This window comes from Erinaceus europaeus (genome assembly GCF_950295315.1).
Source record: "Erinaceus europaeus chromosome 6 unlocalized genomic scaffold, mEriEur2.1 SUPER_6_unloc_3, whole genome shotgun sequence".
NCBI lineage: Eukaryota > Metazoa > Chordata > Mammalia > Eulipotyphla > Erinaceidae > Erinaceus > Erinaceus europaeus.
This window is the reverse complement of record NW_026647136.1, coordinates 629,311-654,081: the sequence shown is the minus strand read 5'-3', so window position 1 is coordinate 654,081 and position 24,771 is coordinate 629,311. Positions and strand designations below refer to the sequence as shown.

Sequence of the window (24,771 nt, the reverse complement as noted above, 5' to 3'; positions counted from 1 at the left end):
TCTCAGTTCAATGCTTATGATTTTGAGATAGAGACCTAAGCATAGATCTACCATCCACTGAACTTGGCTGTGTCTGTGTTACTGTTCAGTGGTGTCTGTGTTACTGTTCAGTGGTGCCAGGAATCAATCCGAGGGACTCCCATATGTAAGGCATGTGCAGAATGACTCTTCGAACAGTTGTTAAGTGATTCTACTAAATAAATCTTATCTGCAGTGTCCTGACAGGTGGTGCAGTGAATAAGACATTGGACTCTCAAGCATGAAGTTCTGAGTTTAATCTCTGGCATTCCATAGGTCACAGTGACACTCTAGTTCTTCCCTCACACCTTCTCATTAATAAATAAATCATTTTTTTCCTTTCCATTTTGTTGCACTTGTTGTTTTATCATTATTATGGTGATTATTATTGTTATTGATGTCATTGTGGATAGGACAGACAGAAATCGAGAGAGGAGGGGAAGATAGAGGGTGAGAGAAAGATAAGATATCTGCAAACCTGATTCACCACTTATGAAGAGACAACCTGCAGGTGGGGATCCAGGAACTCAACCCAGGTTCCTTGCACCAATCCTTGTGATTTGCATCACCTGCACTCAACCTCCTGCACTACCACCTGACCCCCACCTTTCTTTTTTTCTTTTATTTATTTTATTTTATTTTATTTCTTTTATTTTTATTTATTATTTCTTTTATTTACCTGCATTCTTCTGGTATTTTGCTGTCGACACGTCTTTCTCTATAATCTTCTGGTAAAGCCTATCTCGAAGCACATGCAGAGCGATTTCTTTGTTTTTTTATCTGGGAGCGTCCTTGCTGGCATTCAACTACAAGCCCTGGAAAATTACCAAGACCAAAGACAGATGGGAGTTCCCACAAGGCAAACTAAAACAGAACCAAGATATTTAAGACAATCAAACATGAATCAGGAAATTACTACAAAAGGTTAAGAACATTTTAGATTTAACAGGCTTTAGAAATGATACCTAAGGGAGCCAGAAGGTAGCACAGTGGGCTAAGCCCACATGGCACAAAGAGCAAGGACCGTTTAGGATCCTGGTTCAAGCCCCCTGCTCCCCACCTGCAGTGGAGTCACTTCACAGGTAGTAAAGCAGGTCTGCAGGTGTCTCTCTGTCTCTATTCCTCTCTATCTCCCCCTTCTCTCTCAATTTCTCTTTGTCACTATCCAATAACAACAAAAAAAAGAAAGAAAGAAAAGAAATGATACATAGATTGCTATATGGAAAACTGGAAATTGTTCTGCAAATACAAACTATTGTATTTAATGTGGAATGTAAAACATTAATTCCCCAATAAAGAAATTAAAAAGAAAAAGAGAGAAAGAAAGGAAGAAATGATACCTAGCTTAAGATGTAATAACTGTTGACTCACCTGTAAAGAAGGAAGCTTCACAGGCGGTTAAGCAGTGCTGTTGGTGTCTTTCTCTCTACCTCCCCCTACGATCTCAGTTTCTCTGTCTTTATTCAATAAACAAGTAAAGTAAAATAAATCTTGAAAAAATACTTGTAAATGGTTGCTCTGATACTGATATCTTGAGGTGTTTCCTATATGAAGGCTGAATGTAGCAACACCTATTGATGAGGATGATTCTTTCTCCAAGTTCTGCCTCCCAATCCCACCCCAGCACATTCATTTACTTTCAAAGATCAACATACAGCAGGGTATTGTGACCCAAATGTAGATACACACGTTGTCTGTCTCAAGGAGAACTAAGTAAGCTTGACCCACTTCAATCATCAATACAGAGATGTTGAAAATAACATGTTTATATAGAGAGACCAATGCAAAGAAGCTACCCAGTGTCTTAAAAAAATTATAGTGACTGTTCTTTCCTTTGCCTTGGTTCTAAATTTGTTGAATTTGGATTTTAAATGGGCCTGGCCTACTGTTGAGTCCAGTTACCCGCCTAAATCTAGGCGCAGGTTGTCTGTTTCTTAAAAAGAAAACATAGCATAGCATGTGGCTGGGGGTCTGATCCTCCACACTGCAAGTGAAAACACAGGCAGGCAATGGGCGGGACTCCTTGCATAGAGGAGCAGTGCTTTGCATGTCTCCCTCTCTTAAAGGATACAGAATGGAGACTGGCAGGGAGGCCTCTCAGCTGTCCCATGCAGGTGCAAGGTTCTGGGTGGGATTGATCCCCAGGCACACTATTTGAGAAAAAATTTTAAAAAGACTTTGTATTATTTAAAAGATTTACAGTTAAGAGAACAATATTACCATGATTTTATTCAAAAAAGCCAATCTGCAGTCCTGGAGGCTGGCAGAGTGGTTGGAGTTTTGGACTCAAGCATGAGGTCCTGAATTCTACCTCCAGCATCACATGTTCCAGACTGATGCTATAGTGTTTTTCCTCTCTCTCTCTCTCTCTCTCTCTCTCTCTCTCTCTCTCTCTCCTCCCTTTCTCCCTCACTGATTAATAAATCTTTTAAAAGAGCTTCAGCATATGTAGAACCAGAGTTCAGACAGACCTGGGATCCCACACATACAAATCCAGATCTCTTGCCACTGAACCGCCTCCCAGGTTGCATTAACTGGCTCTTTAAAAGATTATAATTATTTATATGTGTGTACATATATTTTATAATCCTTTTTTTGAAAAAATATGGTATGCCTCATGAATCTGTGTGTAATCCTTGAGCAGGGGCCATGCTAATCTTTTATGTATCATGCCAATTTTAGTATATGTACTACGGAAGCTAGGACTATATTATAATCTTATTTAAAAAGTATTAAGAGATGGAGACAGTTGGAGTCAGGCAGTGGCACAGCGGGTTAAGGGCACATGGCGCAAAGCTCAAGGACCGGAGGAAAGATCGCGGTTCTAGCCCCTGGCTCCCCACCTGCCCGGGAGTCCCTTCACAGGTGGTGAAGCAGGTCTGCAGGTGTCTGTCTTTCTCTCCCCCTCTATGTCTTCCCCTCTTCTCTCCATTTCTCTCTGTCCTATCCAACAACAACGACATTAATCACCACACAATGTTAAGCAACAAGGGCAACAAAATGGAAAAATAAATAAAAATAAAAATAAAAAAGAGTGGAAAAGAATTGACAAGAAAAAAAGAAAGGGAGACAATGAGACCTTGGTGACAACAACAACAACAAAAATAAAATAACCTATTTATACTTTAGAATTGCAGAATGGCTAGGGCAATGGCTCTGTAAGAATTAAGTCCTGAATTCAATCCCCAGCATTGCATGTGCCATAGTCATGCTCTGCTTCTCTTTTTTGTATTAATAAATAACATTTTTCCTTTTTTTAATTTCCTTTTAAAAAAAAAAAAAACGCGGTTCCTGCCCAGTTCCTACCCAGCTCCAAGATCGGCTGCTACCTGGCTCTGTGGGGCTCCTAGTGCAGCTCCCACCTGCCAGCATCCTGGCTGCCCCATTGTGTGAGTAGGCAGACTGCAGTCTCCCCAGGACTGTCCCCACAGACACAAGAACCCCAGGCGACCCCTGCCCACCCCCCACCACACACGGCCAGGCCCAGGCCACCAGGACGAGGGGGGTTGGGGGTGGGTGTTGGCAGTGCCCTCCAGGACCAGCAGGTTGCAAAGTGCCAGACCTTCAGCCCAGACCCAATCCACAGCCCGGGCCCAGGGCTCAACAAGGGTTGGAGCCAGCTGGCTTGGGGCACCCCTCTGAAATTCATGTCTCTTCTGAGAGAGGCAGAGGCAGAGAAAACACTCCAGTTCTAGTAGTGCGAGGAGACCCCCAACCTGGACCCACACCTCGTGCCCCAGCCTCCTTCACCCTAATTTGGGAGCTTGGCTCGCCATGTTGCCCCAGACCAAACTCGAAGTTCAGGATTCCAAACAGCCGTCCCCGAGGACCTCGTTGTGGGCCACACCAAGAAGGACAGCGGGTGCACATTTCAGGTGGGCGGACACACGGAAAGTTTTCTGGGCCTGGCTGCTCCTGAAGCCAGGTCGGTGGGTTCCAGGGTCCCCTCCTGCCAGGGCGTTTGGGGTGGGCGGGAGGCGCACTGCCTGGACTCCAGCTGCGCTGGTGGGTCCTCACCCTCGGGGCACTTGGAGCCACCAGCACTGACACGCTGGGTGAGGCCCAGGGACCTAGGACCCCTCTCCCGACAGGAAGGAAAGGGAAGGCCTGCTGCCCAGACTCTCCGGCGGGGTCCCTACGCTCGCACTCACGGAAGCCAAAAGCAGCAGATCTGGGGGCGCGCAGCCACACTTCCAGGTTGTCCCTGCCAGGGGTGCGGGGTCTGGGGGCTAGCGGACACCTCCCCTGGGTGTGCCCCTGCCGGGGGTGTGCATGGCTCTATCTCGGGGAGCGCCCTGCTCAAGGCCACTAGGTGCTGGAGGTTTGGGGGGGTGCGCAGCCACCTCTAAGGGGTGCGCCTATGCCGGGGTACTGGGTCCGGGGGCTCTGGCCCCTCTGCTGCTGTACCCCGACTTCGCCCCTCACCCCACCCAGCACCTTCCCAGGCGGGCAAAACAACCCAGCCTTCAAGGGCACAGGAACCAGGGGCCACTTACTTGGAATTGGAGGAATCTCACTAGATGGGCTCCAACACTATGGACCTGGCCACTGGCTGCTGTCTGGCACAGCACCTTGGGGAGTCCCCAGCAGTACTTCCACACGGGGCCTCCGCACAGTTCTTGCTGGGCGCTCAGGGCGCAGGGCCCAGGCCCCAGCGCTGGGGCCTATGGGTGCAACACAACGCCACATCGCTCAATGCTGCCTGGGGGTGATGTGATGCTATGCTACTCAATGTGACAGGGGGCGACAGGGTCTCAGGGCGCGGGCCTCAGGGCTCCATGGTGCTGCTGTGGATGCAGCTGGGACAAAGGGAAGAAGAATGGAAGACAGGGTGAGAGAAAGATAGACACCTGCGAACCTGCTTCACTGCCTATCTTTCTCTCCCCCTCTGTCTTCCCCTCCTCTCTCCATTTCTCTCTGTCCTATCCAACTACAAGGACATCAATAAGAACAATAATAACTACAACAATAAAACAACAAGGGTAACAAAAGGGAAAATAAATATTTTAAAAATTAAAAAATAAAAATATTTTTATTATCTTTGTTTATTGGATAGTAACAGAAGAAATCAAAAAGGAAATGGGAAGTAAAGAGGGAGAAGAGAGAGAGAGAGAAAGAGAGAGAGAGAGAAACCTGCAACACTGCTTCACCATTCACAAATCTTTTCCTCTGCAGGTGTGGTGGGGACTCAAATCCAAAATAAATTTTAAGAATCTAACTTAACTCATTTTGTGTGTGATGGTGTTAGGGTTTAGAGACAGACTTAATTTTGAATAAAATCTAGAGACAGGATGTAAAGTTCAAAATCTCAGAGCCAGAAAAAGAAATAGGGCTTTGCCCAGACCCATCCCTGCTACCTGTAGGATGACACTGCGTGAGAGGAGGACAAAGCAGTAGGAATATAATGTCCCTTTGGAATATATATCCCTTGGAATATAATATCCCTTTGGAATATATATCCCTTTGGAATATAATATCCCATTGGAATATATATCCCTTTGGAATACAACTAAAATAGGCCTACTAGCTATCTTCAAAATGGAGACCCCAAATCTTCATCTGCATTATTCCAGCCTTTAGGTTCCTGATGGGTCAACAATTTGTTTGGCTTTATATATTAACTCTTTTTTCAGCCACCAGGTTTCAGATGCTACCAAGATGCCTACCGGACTTCCCTGGTCAGACGACTCCACCAATGTGTCCTGGAGCCACACTTTCCCAGAGCTCTGCCCAACTAGGGAAAGAGAAAGACAGGCTGAGAGTATGGATCCACCTGTAAACACCCATGTTCAGCATGGAAGCAGTTACAGAAGCCAGACCTTCTACATTCTGCACACCATAATGTCCCTAAGTCCATACACCCAGAAGGATAAAGAATAAGAAAGCTTTCAGGAGGGGATGGCATGAAGAGTTCTGGTGGTGGGAATTGTACCCCTCTTATCCTATGGCCTTGTCAATGTTTCCATTTTATAAATAAAACTTTAAAAATGAATAGCGGGGTTCCCGGAACATGGTGGACTGAGAAGCTGCTAGTGGCTTGAGCTCTGACCACATTGTCTGGAAATGGTAGGATTTTCTGCCTTCAGTACGCCAGTCAATAAGGGGTCCTAGCGGTAACACCAAGGTGGTGACTATAACTTAATTTGGGTTAAACATAGAGTAGAAAAAAAGGAAAAAAAATTTTCTTTTAAATTATTATTCCCAAAGCGAACGTCCTCCCCCTCACCCCCCCCATAACCAATCCCAGGGGACCACCTCCTAGCAGGCTCCTCTGCTGAGCTTCTTTCTTTACCAAGATTCCTGTCCCACCAGGAAGTACCATTCATTCTAAGTCTATTCCCTTCTAAAACCTCTGGCCTTTTTTCTTTCTAAGTAGCCACCCCCCCGCATAGCTAATTAAATAATAAAAAATAAACAAATAAAAAACTATTTCCTTTAACTGCTCTTTTATTACTGTTCTTTTTCTTGTCTTTTTCTTTTCTCTCTCTCTCTCTTTTTTTTTGTGGCTTCCAAAGCCACAAGCCCCATCCCCCACATCACCAAACAGTGTGCTTTCACTGAATTCACTGATACACGTTTGGGAATTATTTTTGGGATGAAATCTGACTCAGAGTGGACTCTCACTATGAGTATCTCTGATCAACTTCCCTTCCTCTTTTAGCTACCCCTAGAATATACAGTGGATAATAGATTTGTATAATTGTCTATCCCAGCTATCCTTGTCTAGTCCTAAGGTTTTTTAAATTATTTTTTTCTTCTTCTATCTTAACAATCAGCTACCTCTGCTAACGAGGTTTGAGGTAATCAGGGACAGGGTGTTTTTTTTTACCATGCTCTATTTTATTATTAATATTATGTAAAGGCATATATCTTCCCCCCCCCTTTCGGTTGATCAGAATTAACTCTTAGGGTATCTTTCATTTCTAGGGTAGTGGGCATCTTATCTATTGTGGGAGGAACTTGTCTCATTACTCCTACCTCCTCTACAGACTCTCGCCTTCCTCCTCCTAGCTAATTAAAAAAATTAAATTAAAAATAATCAAAAAAACTTTCCTTTAACTGCTCTTTAATTACAGCTCTTTTTTATCTTTTCTCTCGTTTCTTTTTTATCTTGTCATACACTTCTTCCTTCCTTCTTCTTTGCCTTTATGAATTTGTGAATTATTTTGGGGAAGAATTCTGACTCAGAGTGGACTCTCTATGTGTCTATCTCTGCTCTAGTTCCCTTTCCCCTCTTGTTACCCCTAGAATATACAGTGGATAGTAGATTTGCATAACTGTCTATTCTTGCTATCCCTTTTTTTTTACTCTTTCTTCTTCACTGGGATTTGGTTACTATTTTTTCACAGACTAGAGATATTGTTTGGCTAACTGGTAGTGATTAAACTGCTTCAATACTTGCTACAGTTGCTATTGTAATTCCTGAGGTTGGTGAGTGCAACTGTCATAAAGGTATTTAGTACAGTGTTAATTGTACTGAAGACACAACAAAAGAGGAATAACAGAGCATAAAAAAAGAAACACATTAAAAATGGGTAGATCAAAAACAAATAAAACTGCTACTCCAATGAATGAAGACAAGAGCCCAGAAGAAACTACAAATCAGCCAGAAGTAACCATAGATAAGAAAAGGATACAAGCAATAATAAACTTATTAATGACAGAAATGAAAACAACTTTGGAGGAAAGGAATGGCACTATTAGGAAAACAAGTTGAGACCCCCAAGGAAAATACTGATACTCTTGAGGAAATTAGATAACTGAAACCTCAAATAGCTCTAATGAAGAAAGAAGCTGAGGCAAGGGAAAGCAGACTAACAGAAGCAGAAAACAGAATTAGTCAGACAGAGGATAAGTTAGAGAAAACTAATAAAGAGGTGAAATAGCTCAAAAAGAGACTGAGAGACACTGGAAACAACAACAGAGACATATGGGATGATCTCAAAAGAAGTAACATTCATTTAATTGGTCTGCCAGAGGAAGAAAGAGAGGAAGGGGAAGCAAACATTCTAGAGGAAATAATAGAAGAAAACTTCCCAGACCTGAATAACAGAAAGGACATCGAGATTCAAGAGGCCCAGAGAGTTCCAAACAGATACAACCCAGACCTGAAGACACTAAGACACATCATAGTCACTATGAGAATAAGTAAGGATAAACAAAGGATCCTAAAGGCTGCAAGAGAGAAACAAAAAGTCACATACAGGGGAAATGCCATAAGATTATCTGCAGACTTCTCCAATAAAACTCTAAAAGCCAGAAGAGAATGGCAAGATATCTATCGAGCCCTGAATGAAAAAGGGTTTCAACCAAGGATAATATATCCTGCTAGACTTTCATTCAAACTAGATGGAGGGATCAAAACCTTCTTAGACAAACAACAGTGAAAGGAGGCAACCATCACCAAGCCGGCCCTGAAAGAGGTTCTAAAAGACCTCTTATAAACAAGAACATCACTATAAATACTTGCAATATATCAGAGCAAACAAAAATTTTTATTTGAACATTGGCACTACAATACATTAAATCCATAATATCAATAAATGTCAATGGTTTAAACTCACCCATCAAAAGGCACAGAGTGGGGGGATGGATCAGAAAGCATAACCCAACCATATGCTGCTTGCAAGAATCGCATCTGTCACAACAAGATAAACACAGACTTAAAGTGAAAGGATGGAAAACTATCATACAGGCTAACGGACCGCAAAAAAGGGCAGGAACAGCCATTCTCATCTCAGACACTATAGATTTTAGGTTAAAAAAGTAAGAAAAGATAGGCAAGGACATTACATAATGATTAGAGGATCAATCAGCCAAGAAGACATAACAATTATTAACATCTATGCACCCAGTGAGGGGCCATCTAAATACGTCAAGCGCTTACTGAAAGAATTTCAATAATACATCAATAATAATACAGTAATAGTGGGAGACTTCAATACCCCACTCTCACACTTAGATCAACAAAGCAGTGAACCAACAAAGATACAAGAGAATTGAATGAAGAGATAGACAGACTAGACCTCTTGGACATTTTCAGAGTCCTTCACCCCAAAAAACTGGCATACACCTTCTTTTCAAATCCACATAATACATACTCAAGGATAGACCACATATTAGGCCACAAAGACAGCATCAATAAATTCAAGAGCATCAAAATCATGCCATGTATCTTTCAGACCACAGTGGAGTAAAACTAACATTTAACAACAAACCGAAGATTATTAAAAGTCACAGAAGTTGGAAACTAAACAACATTCTCCTTAAAACTTTCAGGAAACAGTTAGTACCCATACTTCTTAAGCTTTTCCATAAGATTGAAGAAACAGGTATAGTCCCTTCCACCTTCTATGAAGCCAACATCACCCTGATACCAAAAGCTGATAGGGACAGAACAAAAAAGGAAAACTACAGACCAATATCTCTGATGAACATAGATGCCAAAATATTAAACAAGATCTTTGCTAAGATTTGCTAATGAGCTGAACTTGGATGGGAAAGGATGGGAAATTGAAAACCATAGTAAATATTAAAAAGAAATGTTTCTGAGTGGAGCCAGACATGTTCATTCCTACTAGAACCTGGTTTAAAAATGACAAGCTGAGAGCGGACCCCAGAGAGCCCTGAGCAGCCCCAGCGCCACCGCCTCCTAGTTACCATCACACCCTGGGAGGAGCTGCAGCTGCAGCAGCTGGCCCCAGTCACCATCATGGCAACCATGAGCAGAGTGGCCTAGACCCAGCAGCCGCAGGCCGCCCCCGCCCTCAGCACCACCGACACCAAGCCTGGTGCCACGGGTAGTGGCACAGGGAGCGGCTGCCCAGGCAGCCTCATATCGGTCGCGCCTGCTGGCAGGGACAAGAAGATCAAGGCAATGAAGGTTATGGGAAAAGTAAAATGGTCAATGTAAGGAGCAGATATGGTTTCAACAACAGGAATGAGCTGAAGACCTTAAGTGCTTGCTTTTTGCCCCTTGACCAGATAACCAGAACTATCTGCATTATCTATGCAGCAAGGGGGTTTTTATTATTTTTACCTAAAGATGTCTATTTTTGGTAATGTCAAACATATATATTTTTTTTAAAAAGGCCTGGTTTTTCTCAATACACCTTTAAAGGTTTTTAAATTGTTTCATATCTGGTCAAGTTGAGATTTTTAAGAACCTCATTTTGAATTTGTAATAAAAGTTTACAACTTGATTTTTTTCAAAAAAAAAAAAAGGCAACAAGCTGCAAGCATCTGTTAATAAAGGTCTTAAATAAAAAAAAAAATGACAAGCCATCTTCTGTTTCCCAAGGAGAAGACTGCAAAAGAGACCTTGGTTTTACATTTTTACTAAATTTGCCATATAAACATTTAATTATATATGATTGAATTAATTTAAAAATCTACTTTAATCTTAAATATGCTAAGTATAGAAACTAAAAATCATGTATTAATAATCACACTATGAATCCCAAAGTATGTGTTTTCACATTTATTGAAAATATTTTATTAAAGATGTCCAGAGGGGAGTCAGCACCATAGCAGTCTAGCAAAAACCAAACAATGCATACATAACATTCCTGACTTCCATTGATGCTACAAAACAATAGCAATTAAAAAGTTATAGCACTGTAACAAAACCAATTTATAGACCAACAAAACAAAATTGAAATTCCATAAATAAACCCCTATGTGTGTACTAATAAAGGACTAAAACCTTTTCAGTGGGGGAAAAGAAGGCCTCTTCAATAGCTGATATTGGGTAGTCAATTGCAGAAAAATGAATCTGCACCAGCCTTTAACACCATATGCCAAATTAACTCAAAATGGACCAAAGACCTTGTTGTTAGAACTGAGACTAACAAATATAGAGAAGAAAACATTGGTGAAACACATCCACAATTTAACATCAGGCTCTATATGGAGACTCATCACACTATGGGTAAGCAAAACTAAAATAAGGTTAAATTACTGGGACTATATCAAATTTAACAGCTTCTTCACATTAAAAGAAAACTTCACACACACATACACACACACACACACACACACACACACACACACACACACAAAGGTAACCCGGAAATTGGGAGAAGATACCTGGATGTCACAAAACTGACAAGAGACTGATCACAAATGACAATAAATCAATCATATGACTCAACAATAACAACAAAACAATTAAACCCATTATTAAATCACTAATAAAAATAGGAAAAAAAATAAGCAATGTTCCTCCCTCACCAAGTGTATAGAGAACATGTTTTCTTTAGTATTTTCGTTAAGCTAGCTAAGCTAAACTCTTTTCTAAATATACTACAGAATGAATGTGGAGCTTCAGAAAGTTACTAAGAAGGTAGCTAGCAGATAGTGTGCTTCTGTGTTTTTACAGATTTTTTTCTCTTGCTTTCTTTAAATTAGTGATTTAATAATGATTAAGAAGATTGTGGGATAAGAGGAGTACAATCCCATACAATTCCAGTCACCAGAGTTCCCTATACACTCCCCTCCACTGGAAGGTTCCCTAATCCTTATCCCTCTGGGAGAATGGACAAAAGATTTCTTCTTTTTGCCTCCAGGCTTATAGCTGGGGCTTGGTGCCTGCACTGCAGTCCACTGCTCCTGGAGGTCATTATTTCCCATTCTTTTGTCATAGTTGTTACTGCTGTGGTTATTCTTGCCATTGCTATTGCTGTTGGATAGGACAGAGAGAAACAGAGAGGACAGGAAGACAGAGACTGAAAAGGAGAGCAACACCTACAGTCCTGCTTCACCACTTGTGAAGTGACCCCCTCCCACAGGTGGGGATCCAGGGGTTCCAACCAGGATCCTTAGGCCAGTCTTTGCGCCTTGTACTGTGTACACATAATCCACTGCACTACCGCCAGGCCCTGAATTTGCTTTATATTTATATAAATCTTATATATATACATATATGTATAACACTTGTTAATTATTTAAAAGATGCCTTCAAGTTCTTCTATTAAATTTTTATTTATTCATTTATCCTTTTGTTGCCCTTGTTGTTTCAAGTTCTTAATAATAACTGACCCTATTATTAATATTCTCAAATGTGTACAAAGAGAGGAAAGGCTACGTAACTAAGAAAAACTACTAACCTCAGTCCAGAAACATTTTTTTCATTCTGGGACTATATCAATTCACATCTAGACCATCCCCAAACAGCAGTGTTGTTTCCTCTGATGTCTGCACATTGGCTTCCATATAGTGTCTACAAGGATATGTACACTGAATTGTTACTGTTTACCTGTTTGCTACAGATTTAAAGATTCTTTTAACTTGTTTTTAAAAAATATTTATTCCCTTTTGTTGCCCTTGTTTAATTGTTGTAGTTACTATTGTTGTTGTTATTGTTGCCCTTGTTGGATAGGACAGAGAAATAGAGAGAGGAGGGAAAGACAGTGAGGGGAGAGAAAGATAGACACCTGCAGACCTATTTCACAGCCCGTGAAGCAACTCCACTGTAGGTGGGGAGTTGGGGGCTCAAACCGGGATCCTTAGGCCAGTCCTTATGCTTTGTGCCATGTGTGCTAAACCCACTGGGCTACCGCCCAACTCCAAGATTCTTTAAATGTGCTTTTTAAAAATATGTATGTTTTTTATTTTCCCTTTTTTGCCCTGGTTCATTTTTATTGTTGCAGTTATTACTGTAATTATTGATGTCGTCATTGTTAAAAAGGACAGAGAGAAATGGACAGAGGAGGGGAAGACAGCGGGGGTGGGGATAAAGATAGACACCTGCAGACCTGCTTCACCAGGTGAAGGACTCCCCTGCAGGTGGGGAACCTGGGGCTCGAACAGGGATCCTTAGGCCGGTCCTTGTGCTTCGTGCCACCTGCGTTTAACCTGCTGCACTACCACCGAGCTCCTCCAGATTCTTTTAACTTTTTTCTCTCAACATCATTGTTTATTTATTTATTTTTTTTTTTACGTTCTGTGTTTTGTTTTCCTCACTAGGGTTATTTCTGGGTATTGGTGCCTGCACAAGGAATCTATCATATTTTACATATTAATTTGCTTTTGTTACAAAAGGCTTGGTTATAAAATCCTGCGCCTGGTAGTGCCTCAATTAGCAACCACCCCTAAGAAAGCCTGGCGCACTAGCTGGCACTTGGAGAGCAGGGCATCAGCCACCCCCTGCTGGCGCACGCATTTCCCCCACCCCAGCAGCTGCAGCCGAGGCCACCCTACACCAGCGACCCCACACCTCTCCTTTCCCGCGGGTCCCAGAGAGCGTCACCACAGGGAATTGACCAGGGAGGTTGGGGGAATGCAATGTGCTGCCACCGCCACCGACACCGCCACCGCCACCACCACCGCGGCTGCCCCTCCGGCGCCAGAACCCGAGTCCCAGTCAGCATGTAGCCCTCTTGCTGGTCAGCCCCTCCATGGGTCTCCCGGCTACTGTGCTCACAGGGCCGAGGAGGGACCGTCGCACCTCCGCGGCACCCCACTAGGCGCCCTCCGTGTTTTAGGGTCCGGTAATCCACAGAAATTACCAAGAAACCAGAGCGATGTAAAATCAACAGAGTCTTTATTAGCTGGCGCCAGGGTCGAACACACTGAGCCACCACGCAGTGGTGGTCAGAAATGCTTGACCCCCTCTATAGTTTCTATTGAGATTATATAGGGTTTAGGGCAGGGGGGCTACGTGACAAGCATCGTGTTAGTTTAGTTAAAAAAAAGTATTCCCAAGCCATAGCAGGAGAAAGCAGGGGGGTAGGGGTTGCGACTTTTGGTTATCTTCCCTTCTGCCTGGTCAGCAGGATGTTGCAGGTTGGGGAGTTGCCTTTCTTAAGCAGGACATGCTGCTGTGGGTAGGAAGCTAAGTCATCAAGCAGACGCTGTGCTGTGCTCCTACTCATTTGTGAACCTTCAGGTCCTACCAGTATGGTACACATCTGACTGACTGATCCAATGAGGCTTAGAATACAGGTGGCTTTACACTACAGAGAAAATATTAATAAGCCTATGAATACCTATTTGGCACATACCAGTCACCAGAGTTTTGATGTACCTTTCTAAGTCAGAATCTACAGAAAGTCTAAGAGTTGAGTGAAATCAACTTCAGTGTCAGCAAGAGCAGCTCTGCCAATTACATGAACACAATCTGTAATTAGCTAGTGGTCACATTTCTTCAGTGTCTGATTGGTTAAAAACATATCTCTAGCTGCAATTTCAACTGTTAATTTGAATGATAGTGATAATACCTGTATTACAAGATTAAAGTCAGGACCACCTTACTGACTGGACAGTGGCAATCATAATGAAAACCATACTTTAATATTAGTTAAAGAGTAAAGGCCAGGCCAGGCGGTGCTTCACCAGGTTAAGCGCACATAGTACAAAGTGCAAGGACCTGCACAAGGTTCCCAGTTCAAGCCTCTGGCTCCCCTCCTGCAGGGGGGGTCACTTCACTTCACAATCAGCAAAGCTAGTCTGCAGGTGTCTATCTTTCTCTCTTCCTCTCTATTTCCCCCTGCTCTCTCAATTTCTCTCTGTCCTGTCTAATAACAGAAAAAATGCCTGCAGGAGCAGTGGATCCATGGTGCAGGCACTGAGCCCCAGCAACAACACTGGAGGCAAAAAAAAATTAAGAGACAAACGAAACATAAATGCAAATAGTATATAAATACACGTATTAATCATCTCCAGGGATGAGTTTTAAATTGAAAATGTATTTTAAGATGAGACATTGTATATTCCTAAAATTACCACTCATTGTAAAAACAGCATGTAAGCATACCCATATACTTGCAAGGAAGACCTTAAAACTAGAAAATAGAGAGCTAGGCGGTAGCAGTGCAGTGGGTTAAGCACACATGGTATGAAACGCAAGGACCTGCGTAAGGACCCCAGTTCAAGCCCCCAGCTCCCCACTTATAGGGGAGTTGCTTCACAGTCAGGGAAGTAGGTCTTCAGGTATCTGTCTTTCTCTCCCCCTATCTTCCCCTCCTTTCTTGATTTCTCTCTGTCCTGTGCAGCAGCAACAACAATAGCAATGGCAACAATAAAAATACCAACAACAAGGGCATCAACAAAGGCAGCAAAAATGGGGGAAATGGTTTCCAGAAGCAGTGGATTCATAGCGCAGGCATCGAGCCCCAGCAATAACCCTGGATATATATATCCACATATATTCAAGGTGGGAGAAATAGACAATTTTAGGATGCAGGAAAGATTTGGGAGCAATCCAAAGATGTCATCGTGGGCAGTGAAAGAAATCTTGTTGTGTAAGCTCTCTAGAAAGAGTATCTCATTCATACGGGCACAAGGAAGCCTCTCAAAACCAGACTCACAGTAACACCTGAGGCAGCATTCCTTTATTAATTATCTGAGTGCTGAAGACAAGGCAGTTCAAGTCAGAAAGCAGCAGATACATAGACTCCGGTTTCCTAAATAACCTGTAGGTGAAATCACTGGGGCTCCCGGGGGTCGGGGGTGTTTAGAAGAGCTGAGTTCTATGGACTGCAAAGACTAGAGACAAAAGTGGTAAATAACCTGAGGTCAAACTCATGCAGTTGAATGAGAAGATAACTGTATCTGTACTGTTGGTAAAATGTCTTCTCTCTGGGGGTCGGGTGGTGGTGCAGTGGGTTAAGCAAAGGTGGCACAAAGTGCAAGGACCAGCATAAAGATCCCAGTTCGAGCCCCCGGCTCCCCATCTGCAGGGGAGTCCCCCTTTCTGTCTTCCCCTCCTCTCTCCATTTCTCTCTTTCCTGTCCAACAATGAACAACATCAACAATGGTAATAATAATAACCACAATGAGGCTACAACAACAAGGACAACAAAAAAGTGGGAAAAAATGGCCTCCAGGAGTGGTGGATTCATGGTGCAGGCACCAAGCCCAGCAATAACTCCGGAGGAGGGGGAAAAAATGTCTTCTCTTTAAAAGAAAGGCAAGGAAACTAGACTCTGATATTTTTTTAATTGTCAAACAATAAAAAAAAAGTGCTAAGTGCCCTCCAGCGGCAGCTCCTCTCTTAGCACTGGGGGAAAAATTTCCTAAACTGAACAACCTTAGTCTTGGCCAACAGCCAAATAGCCAACAGCCCCAAATTCCACAATTATTTTGATTTTTCATAAGGTGATAAATTCACATACATCTTATAGGTATCTATGGATTTTTGTGCATGTGTGTATGTAACTTATAAGGCAGAAGATAACCCAACCCAACAGCCCCAAACTCCACAATTATTTTGATTTTTCTTATGGTAGAAAATTTACATACATCTTATAGGTAACTGTGGGTTGTTGTGCATGTCTGTATGTAACTTATAAGGCATAAGATACTTCATTTTGAATCTGAGCTATCTCGGGCAAATAATGAGAATGAAGGGTACTATAAATCAAACAAAGTAAGACTACAACTACATCTCAATTATTTTTTAGGTCAAATGATATTTTTCATTTAAAATAATTAAGATCACCTAAGGAAATTTCTATAGCTTCATTATTCTTATCCTTAACACATGAAAAATAAAATCAGAAATACATCACTTTTTTCATTTAATTACTATTTTTAAAAATCTTGAATAGGGGAGAGGGCATAATGGTTATAAAAAAGACTGATATTTTGAGGATTCAAGGTCTAAGTTTCATTTCCTTATCACCTTCATAAGCCAGACCTGAGCAGTCTTTCTCTTCATATCTTTCTCTTCATACCTCCACTTATTTATTAAAATAAATTTAATAAATAAGTAAAATCACACTACCAAATCCCCAACATCAAAAAGACCAGAAACAGCAGTTATTGGTGAGGGTATGAAAAAAAAGGATCCCTTATGCAGAGATATGTAAACTGGTCCAGGCTCTAGATAAAGCAAATGGAAGTTCCTCAAGGTATTAAAAATGAACAGCAGGGTGATGGCACAGCCAGTTGAGAGCACACATTACAGTGCACAAGGATACAGGTTCAAGCTCCTGGCCCCCACCTGCAGGGGGCAAGCTTCACAGGTGGTGAAACATGGCTGAGGGTGTCTCTCTGTCTCTGTCTCCCTCTCTACATCCCCCTCCCCTCTCAATTTCTCTCTGTCTCTATGCAGTAATAAAGATTATAAAAAACTTTTAAAAATAAAAATAAATTGTACTTGGTCCTGGGTAACATTCATTTTGATGATGCTAATTCTTCCTATTATTTTTCTACTTCCTTGAATAGTGACTCATAATTTTAAGTATACAAATCCTTCACTTCCTTTGTTAGGTTTATTCCTACATATTCTATTGTTCTTATTGCTATAGTAAAAGGGATTGATTTCTTCTTCTGTTAATTTAGTGTTTCCATAGAGGTATGCCACTGACTTTTATATGTTAATTTTGTAGCCTGACATCTTACTATATTACTTGATAATTTCCAAGAGCTTACTGCTGGATTCTTTAGGTTTTTCTATGAATACTATCATATTATCTGCAAATGGTGAGTGTGTAACTTCCACCATACTAACTGTGGGTTTGTCATAGGTTGGTTTTATTATGTTTTCACCTCAATATTTCCAAAAAAATCTTACTATCACAATAGAAGAAAACTGAGAGGATTTATCCACACTGAGAGGTGACAGACCTTCCCTTTCAGAACATGACACACCTGGACACAGCACTTCAAACAGCTTAGTCCACTATAATGCCGAGGTGTCTAGGGGTAGACCTCCGCCCAGGAAGATCCCACCTAGAAGTAGCCTTTGGCAAAAGCTTCTGTTCTGTCTCTAAGCAACCTCTATAGGAAAGCTCAGAGGGATATTTTATTTATTTATTTACTTATTTATTTATTCCTTTGTTGCCCTAGATGTTTTTTTAATAGTTATTGTTGTAGCCATTGCTGGATAGAAATGGAGATAGGAGGGGAAGACAGAGAGGAGGAGAGAGAAAGAGACACCTGCAAACCTGCTTCACTGCCTGTGAAGCTACTCCCCTGCAGGTGGGAAGCCCAGGGCTTGAACCAGGATCCTTACACTGGTATTTGTGCCTTGTGCCACCTGAGCTTAACCCTCTGTGCTACTGCCCAACTTCCAGGGGGATATTTTTAACAAGTGATCCACACTTACTTTGTCTTAGTAGTAGCATTACTGATAAAGAAGTGACATAATAAAACACTCCACATGTTCAAGTTACTTTATAACACCAGCTAGATGGATAGACAGTTATTAAGTAAAGAAGTAAGATTTTGTAGATAAAATAACTTTCAGACAAAGAAAGGGGTTGTTGGGAGTCGGCCAGTAGCGCAGCGGGTTAAGCGCACTTGGCGCAAAGCGCAAGGACCTGTGTAAGGATCCTGGCTTGAGCCCCCAGCTCCCCACCTGCAGAGGAATAGCTTCACAAGCGGTGAAGCAGGTCTGCAAGTGTCTATCTTTCTCTCCTTCTCTCTCCATTTCTCTCTTTCCTATCCAACAACAACAACATCAATAATAACTACAACAATAAAACAACAAGGGCAACAAAAGGGAATAATAAAAATAAATATTAAAAAAAGAAACAAACAAAAAAAGAAAGAGGTTGTTACTATACTACAATGTGGCACTAATATGTAAAGAGGTTAATGCATGTGAAATACATTAAACCTGAACACACACAAAGGGCAGGTTTGAGTAGGTTTGGTGGTGAAAGCAGCACAAACTTTCTAGTTCTCTAGCTGTTTCCAGGAGTAAGAACACATTAAGATGCTGATGCAGATACCTAGTTTCACCATACTGCCTTTTTAACCCATGAAGACTGAACCCAATGCCATTAAGCTTATAGGGAAATTCTCACAAGTCAATTTCTAGCTTAGGCATGCAATTTAATAAATATCTGATTTTTCATGTACTGTCATAAATAAGGGAGCTTAAAACAGAGGAATATGACAATTTAGCACTTTTGATGGGTATAATTATTCCTACAAACAGATAAACTCAATTTCTAATTAATAATTGTATTTTAAATTCATTTAAGAAAAGAGGATCAGTGCATTAATCTGATTCATATGGTGTTAGAATCTAATTTAGAATCTCATACTCACAAGTCCTGTACTCTACCACTGCACAACACCCAGCCCACAAAACAAAATTGGACTCTTTTTAAAGTTGACTAGAGTGTTTCAGGATCCCTGAGGTGGATCAAGTCAATGTACCTGTTCTATTAGAATATGAGCCTAAGGGAACTGGGCAGTGGCACAGCAGGTTAAGCACACATGGCGCAAAGCACAAGAACCAGTGTAAGGATCCTGGGAGTCGCTTCAAAAGAGGTGAAGCAGGTCTGCAGGTGTCTATCTTTTCTCTCCCCCTCTGTCTTCTGCTTCTGTCGCCATTTCACTCTGTCCTATCCAACAACAAACAGCATCAATAAGGACAACAATAAAACAAAAAGGGCAACAAAAGGGAACAAATAAATATTTATTTAAAATATAAAATAAAAAGAAGAATATGAGCCTAAAAGACCAGCAGAGAGCACGCTGTGTATCAGGGTAGTCAGTTGGCAATCCTTAGTGCTTGCGTGGTGCTAGTATTTCCTGACACCACTCCCTATTCCTCTGCACCAAAAATGCCATTGTGATTACTAAATGATTAGACTTCACATCTTCTTATTTCTACTCTATGCAATTTAGATCAGAGTTAAATTATATGCACTGAAGACTGTTTTATTTTATTTTTATTTTACCATAACACTGCTCAACTGTGGCTTATGGTGGTATGGCAGATTGAACCTGGAACTTCAGTGCCTTTTTGCAATTTTTCACAGGTGTGTGCCTTTGGATTTTGATGGAGAGTCAGCTTTAAATATGGTCCTGGAGGAAAACTAATTTACCTAAATCTATTTACAAAGAAAGTAGTCAAATAGCGAGTCAGGTGGTAGCACAACGGATTAAGCACAGGTGGCGCAAAGCTCAAAGACCAGTGTAAGGATCCCGGTTCAAGCCCCTGGCTCCCCACCTGCAGGGGAGTCGCTTGACAGGAGGTGAAGCAGGTCTGCAGGTGTCTATCTTTCTCTCTGCCTCTCTGTCTTCCCCTCCTCTCTCCATTTCCCTCTGTCCTATCCAACAAAGATGGCATCAATAACAACAATTACAATAACAAAAACAAGGGCAACAAAAAGGGAATAATAAATAAATATTAAAAATAAAGATAATAAAAAAAGAAAGTAGTCAAAGCATTACTTGAATAATTGGGCTCAGGAATTTCCTAATTAACAAAAGGTTGAAAAGAACCCCTGGGCAACAGCTTACCCTCTGGCCTTGAATTGTAGCTATTTCTTCATTAATCATAAGAAAAATAATCACCTACACTAGAAGAAATAAATACCTCTATCTTTTCACAGAATCTTCAGGCTTTTGGAAGTAAAAGACAAGATCATTTTCTCTTGAAAATTTCATTCTAGATTTGCTACTGGATTTGCTAATGAGCTGAACTTGGATGGGAAACGATGGGAAATTGAAAGCCATAGTAAATATTAAAAATAAATGTTTCAGAGTGGAGCCAGACATGTTCATTCCTACTAGAACCTGGCTTATAAATGACAAGTCATCTTCTGTTGCCCAAGGAGAAGATTGCAAAAGAGACCTTGGTTTTACATTTTTACTAACTTTGCCATATAATTTAATTATATAGAGATGAGTTAATTTAAAAGTCTACTTTAATATTTATTAAATATGCTAATTATAGAAACTAACAATCATGTATTAATAATCACACTATGAATCCCAAGGTATGCATTTTCACATTTATTGAAAATATTTTATTAAAGATGTCCAGAGGGGAGTCAGCACCATAGCAGTGTAGCAAAAACCAAACAATGCATACATAACATTCCTGACTTCCATTGATGCTACAAAGCAATAGTAATTAATGTTACATACTGTACTGGAAAAAAACAATTTATAGACCAACAAAACAAAATTGAAATTTCATAAATAAACCCATGTGTACATAATAAAGGACTAAAACCTTTTCAGTGGGTGGTGGGAGGGAAAAAGACCTCTTCAATAGCTGATGCTGGGTAGTCAATGAAAAATGAAACTGCACCAGCCCTTAACACCATATGCCAAATAACTCAAGATGGATCAAAGATCTGGTTATTGGAACTGAGACTAAAAATTATAGAGAAGAAAACACTGGTGAAACATGTCCACAATTTAACATCAGGCTATATTTGGAGACTCGTCACACTATGGGTAGGCAAAACTAAAACAAGGTTAAATTACTGGGACTACATCAAATTTAACAGCTTCTTCACATTAAAAGAAAATTTCATACAGACACACACACACACACAAAGGTAACGTGGAAATTGGGAGAAGATAATTGGAAGTCACAAAACTGACAAGAGACTGATCACAAATGGCAATCAATCATATGACTCAACAATAACAACAAAACAATTAAGCCCATTATTAAATCACTAATAAAAATAGGAAAAAAAAACCCAAGCAATGTTCCTCCAGCAACAAGTGTATAAAGAACATGTTTTCTTTAGTATTTGTGTTAAGCTAGCTACAATAAACTCTTTTCTAAAATACTATAGAATGGATGTGGTGCTTCAGAAGGTTAGTAAGAAGGTAGCTAGCAGATAGTGTGCTTCTTTGTTTTTATAGATTATTTTATCTTTTTTTTAAATCAGTGATTTAATAATGATTAACAAGATTGTGGGATAAGAGAAGCACAATCACATACAATTCCAGTCACCAGAGTTCCCTATACCCTCCCCTCCACTGGAAGGTTCCCTAATCTTTATCCCTCTGTCAGAATGGACCAAAGATTTCTTTTTTTTTTCCTCCAGGGTTACAGCTGTGGCTTGGTGCGTTCACTACAGTCCACTGCTCCTAGAGGTCATTATTTTCCATTCTTTTGTCCTAAGATGTCATTGTTGTTGGATTGGATAGAGAGAAATGGAGAGAGGAGGGGAAGACAGAGAGGTGGAGAGAAAGACAGACACCTGCAGACCTGCTTCAACACTTGTGAAGTGACTCCCCTGCATGTGGAGAGCTGGGGGCTCAAACAGAGATCCTTAAGCCTGTCCTTGTGCTTTGTGCCACATGCACTTAACCCACTGCGCCACCGCCCAACTCCCTGGGCAATGTTTTTTAAGAGCTGTCTCTCCAGAAGAAAGGTGGCAGGGGCAGGGGGTCTGGGGGGATGGGGAGATTTTGATGGTGAGATGCTATTCCATAGAAGGTGCAGAGTGTTACTTGGCCCACCCTGTGGATCAGAAAGTGGTACTGATATCACATCTAAGTTCTCATTGGGACACTCACCCTGCTTCCCAAGTGTTGGGGAGGCACAGAAAAGTAGCTTGGATTTGGAGACAAAAGCTTAAGACTTCACCCACATGGTTTCACATTCAGAACAGCAGCCATAATTCTCTGGGAAAATAGCTCAACAACAGACCATGCTAAATGCCCAACAACAGACAGGTGGTTAAGAAATTTAGCGTCTAGGGGTAGGCAGTGGTGCATCCAATTAAACACACATATTACCATGTTAAAGACCTGGATTTAAGCCCCTGTTCGGAGAGGGGGGGAGAGAGAGAGGAGGGGAGGGGAGGTGTTGGGAGGGGAGAAGAGAAGAGAAGAGAAGAGAAGAGAAGAGAAGAGAAGAGAAGGAGGAGGAGGAAGAAGAAGGGAATAGAAGAGAAAGGTAATTGTGGTCTATATTCATAATGGAATACTATTCAGTTATTTAAAATGATGTAACAATCTCTTTTGCCCCATCTTGAATGGAACTTGAAGAAATCATGTTAAGTGAGATCAATCAAAAGGAGAAGAATGAACACTATGTGACCTCACTAATAATTGGAACTTAAGAAAGATAAAACACAGGGAGTCAGGCGGTAGCACAGTGGGTTAAGTGCACGTGGCACAAAGCGCAAGGACTGGTGTAAGGATCCCTGTTTGAGTCCCCAGCTCCCCACCTGCAGGGAAGTCACTTCACAGGCAGTGAAGCAGGTCTGCAGGTGTCTGTCTTTCTCTCCCACCTCTCTTTCTTCCCCTCCTTTCTCCATTTCTCTCTGCCCTATACAACAACAACAGTAGTAACTACAACAATTAAAAAAGAGCAACAAAAGGGAATAAATAATTTTTTTAAAAAGAAAGAAAGATAAAACACTGGGTGAAAACCAGACTAGATGTTCTCCATTGAAGAAAGCCCAGGGAAGGGAGTTGAGTGGCTATCAGGGATCCAATGCACAGTGGTGGAGCAAAATTGATGGTGGGAATGGTGTGTAGATACCTATCATGGAAGGATGAACAAGTAACCCATGTAAGAACTGTCCTGTAAATCATTATTTTCTGGGTGGATGGTAATATGAAGATGGCCTGGTCACAAACTATGCAAGATGGCTGCAAATGGGTCCCAATGAACCAGCTTCATTGAGCATGACTGTGAGCACTATGCTAAATGCTTTATTTTTAAAATATGGAGACTGGGCAGTGGTGCACCCAGTTTAGCACACATGTTGTAGTGGAACTGGTGTTGAAGTCCCAGGTCCCCATCTGCAGGAGGTAAGCTTCATGTGCAGTGACACAGTACTGCAAGTGTTTCCTCTTTCTCTTTGGCTGTCTCCTCACACTCCTCTCAATTTCTCTCTGTCCTATCAAATAAAAAGGGGAAAAGTTCATTGTGTATGTATGTAATTATTTAGGAGAAAGAGAGAATCAGTAACAACTCTAGCATGTACATACCAGGGATTGAACTTGGGACTCTCACACACACAGGCTCTGTGTTCTACCTGCTGAGTCACCTCTGGAGCTTCTCTAAATGCTGTATGCTGTACAGCCACAGTTTCACTTCATCCTTGTGACAATCCTATCAAATCAGCATTGATTCTGTCCCCTTTTGAGTATTAGGATCAGAACTCAGTGATACCACTTGAACTGTCACCCCAGAGGGGCTCCAATTCATCCTCATGCAGGAGAGCAGGACAACTTTTCATGACAGACAAGGGGATAATGACATCTTGGCTGGCTTAACATATATACTTACAGGTTCTGGTGGATTAGTTCAGTACTTTTTTTCTTTTGTGCAGAGTATAGTACATCATTTTAAAGGTAATGCCTACCTAAACTTACAAAGTTACTGTTAACATATTTTCTATGATTTTAAGGAAAGTCTTGTTGCAAATGTTCCTTTTTAGCAATGACTCATTAAAAGTTTTCTTTTTTGTTATTCTATGACTACACCAGATGAGAATATCCGCTGAAGACTGAAAATCTTGCTCTTCAGTAATTTTCATGTAATTATTATTATTATTTTTAGAAAAACTCATACTTTACTGTGGTTTCCATGGACAGACAACCAGATTCTTGCCTGAATTCACATTAAAGTGGCCATGTTGCTCTGTGTACAGACAGTCACCACCTAAGCTGTTGGCACCAAGCAACAATTCTAGGCCCCACTTCCTTTCAGCCTTCCTCCCAAGGATTCCATCTGCTCAAAAGGCATGTTTCTGTCTCGGCTCAAAAATAAATAAATAAATGTCATGTTATCTTATCCCTGGATACCAAAATTCTCAAACAGGAATGGTTCTCATTAGACAAAGCAGAACCCATTTTGAAAATAGCAAGACTCTCAGAAAGGCAAATATAATAGTCCAAGGAAATTTACATGCAAATGTCTATGGAGGGCCAATCACAAGGGCAAGAGTGCAGGACAACTTCTTCTAGCAGGAAAGAGAGTTTAAGAATAAAAGCTGGAGGCATCCATCATGGAAAAATGACTGGGAATCATTCAGGAGATGCACATTTTCTCAAGAGTGAGCCCTATAATATTCTCTCTGAGAA

The 24,771-nt window shown here is 41.3% G+C and overlaps 1 non-coding gene across 1 annotated transcript; it reads right to left on the bottom strand.

Annotated features, from left to right (window-relative positions):
* Positions 1 to 2,617: 2,617 nt before the first annotated feature.
* Positions 2,618 to 2,724, bottom strand: LOC132536180 (U6 spliceosomal RNA). Its single transcript, XR_009547845.1, has one exon. It is a non-coding gene; the product is annotated as a U6 spliceosomal RNA (small nuclear RNA).
* Between the last annotated feature and the right edge of the window lie 22,047 nt (positions 2,725 to 24,771).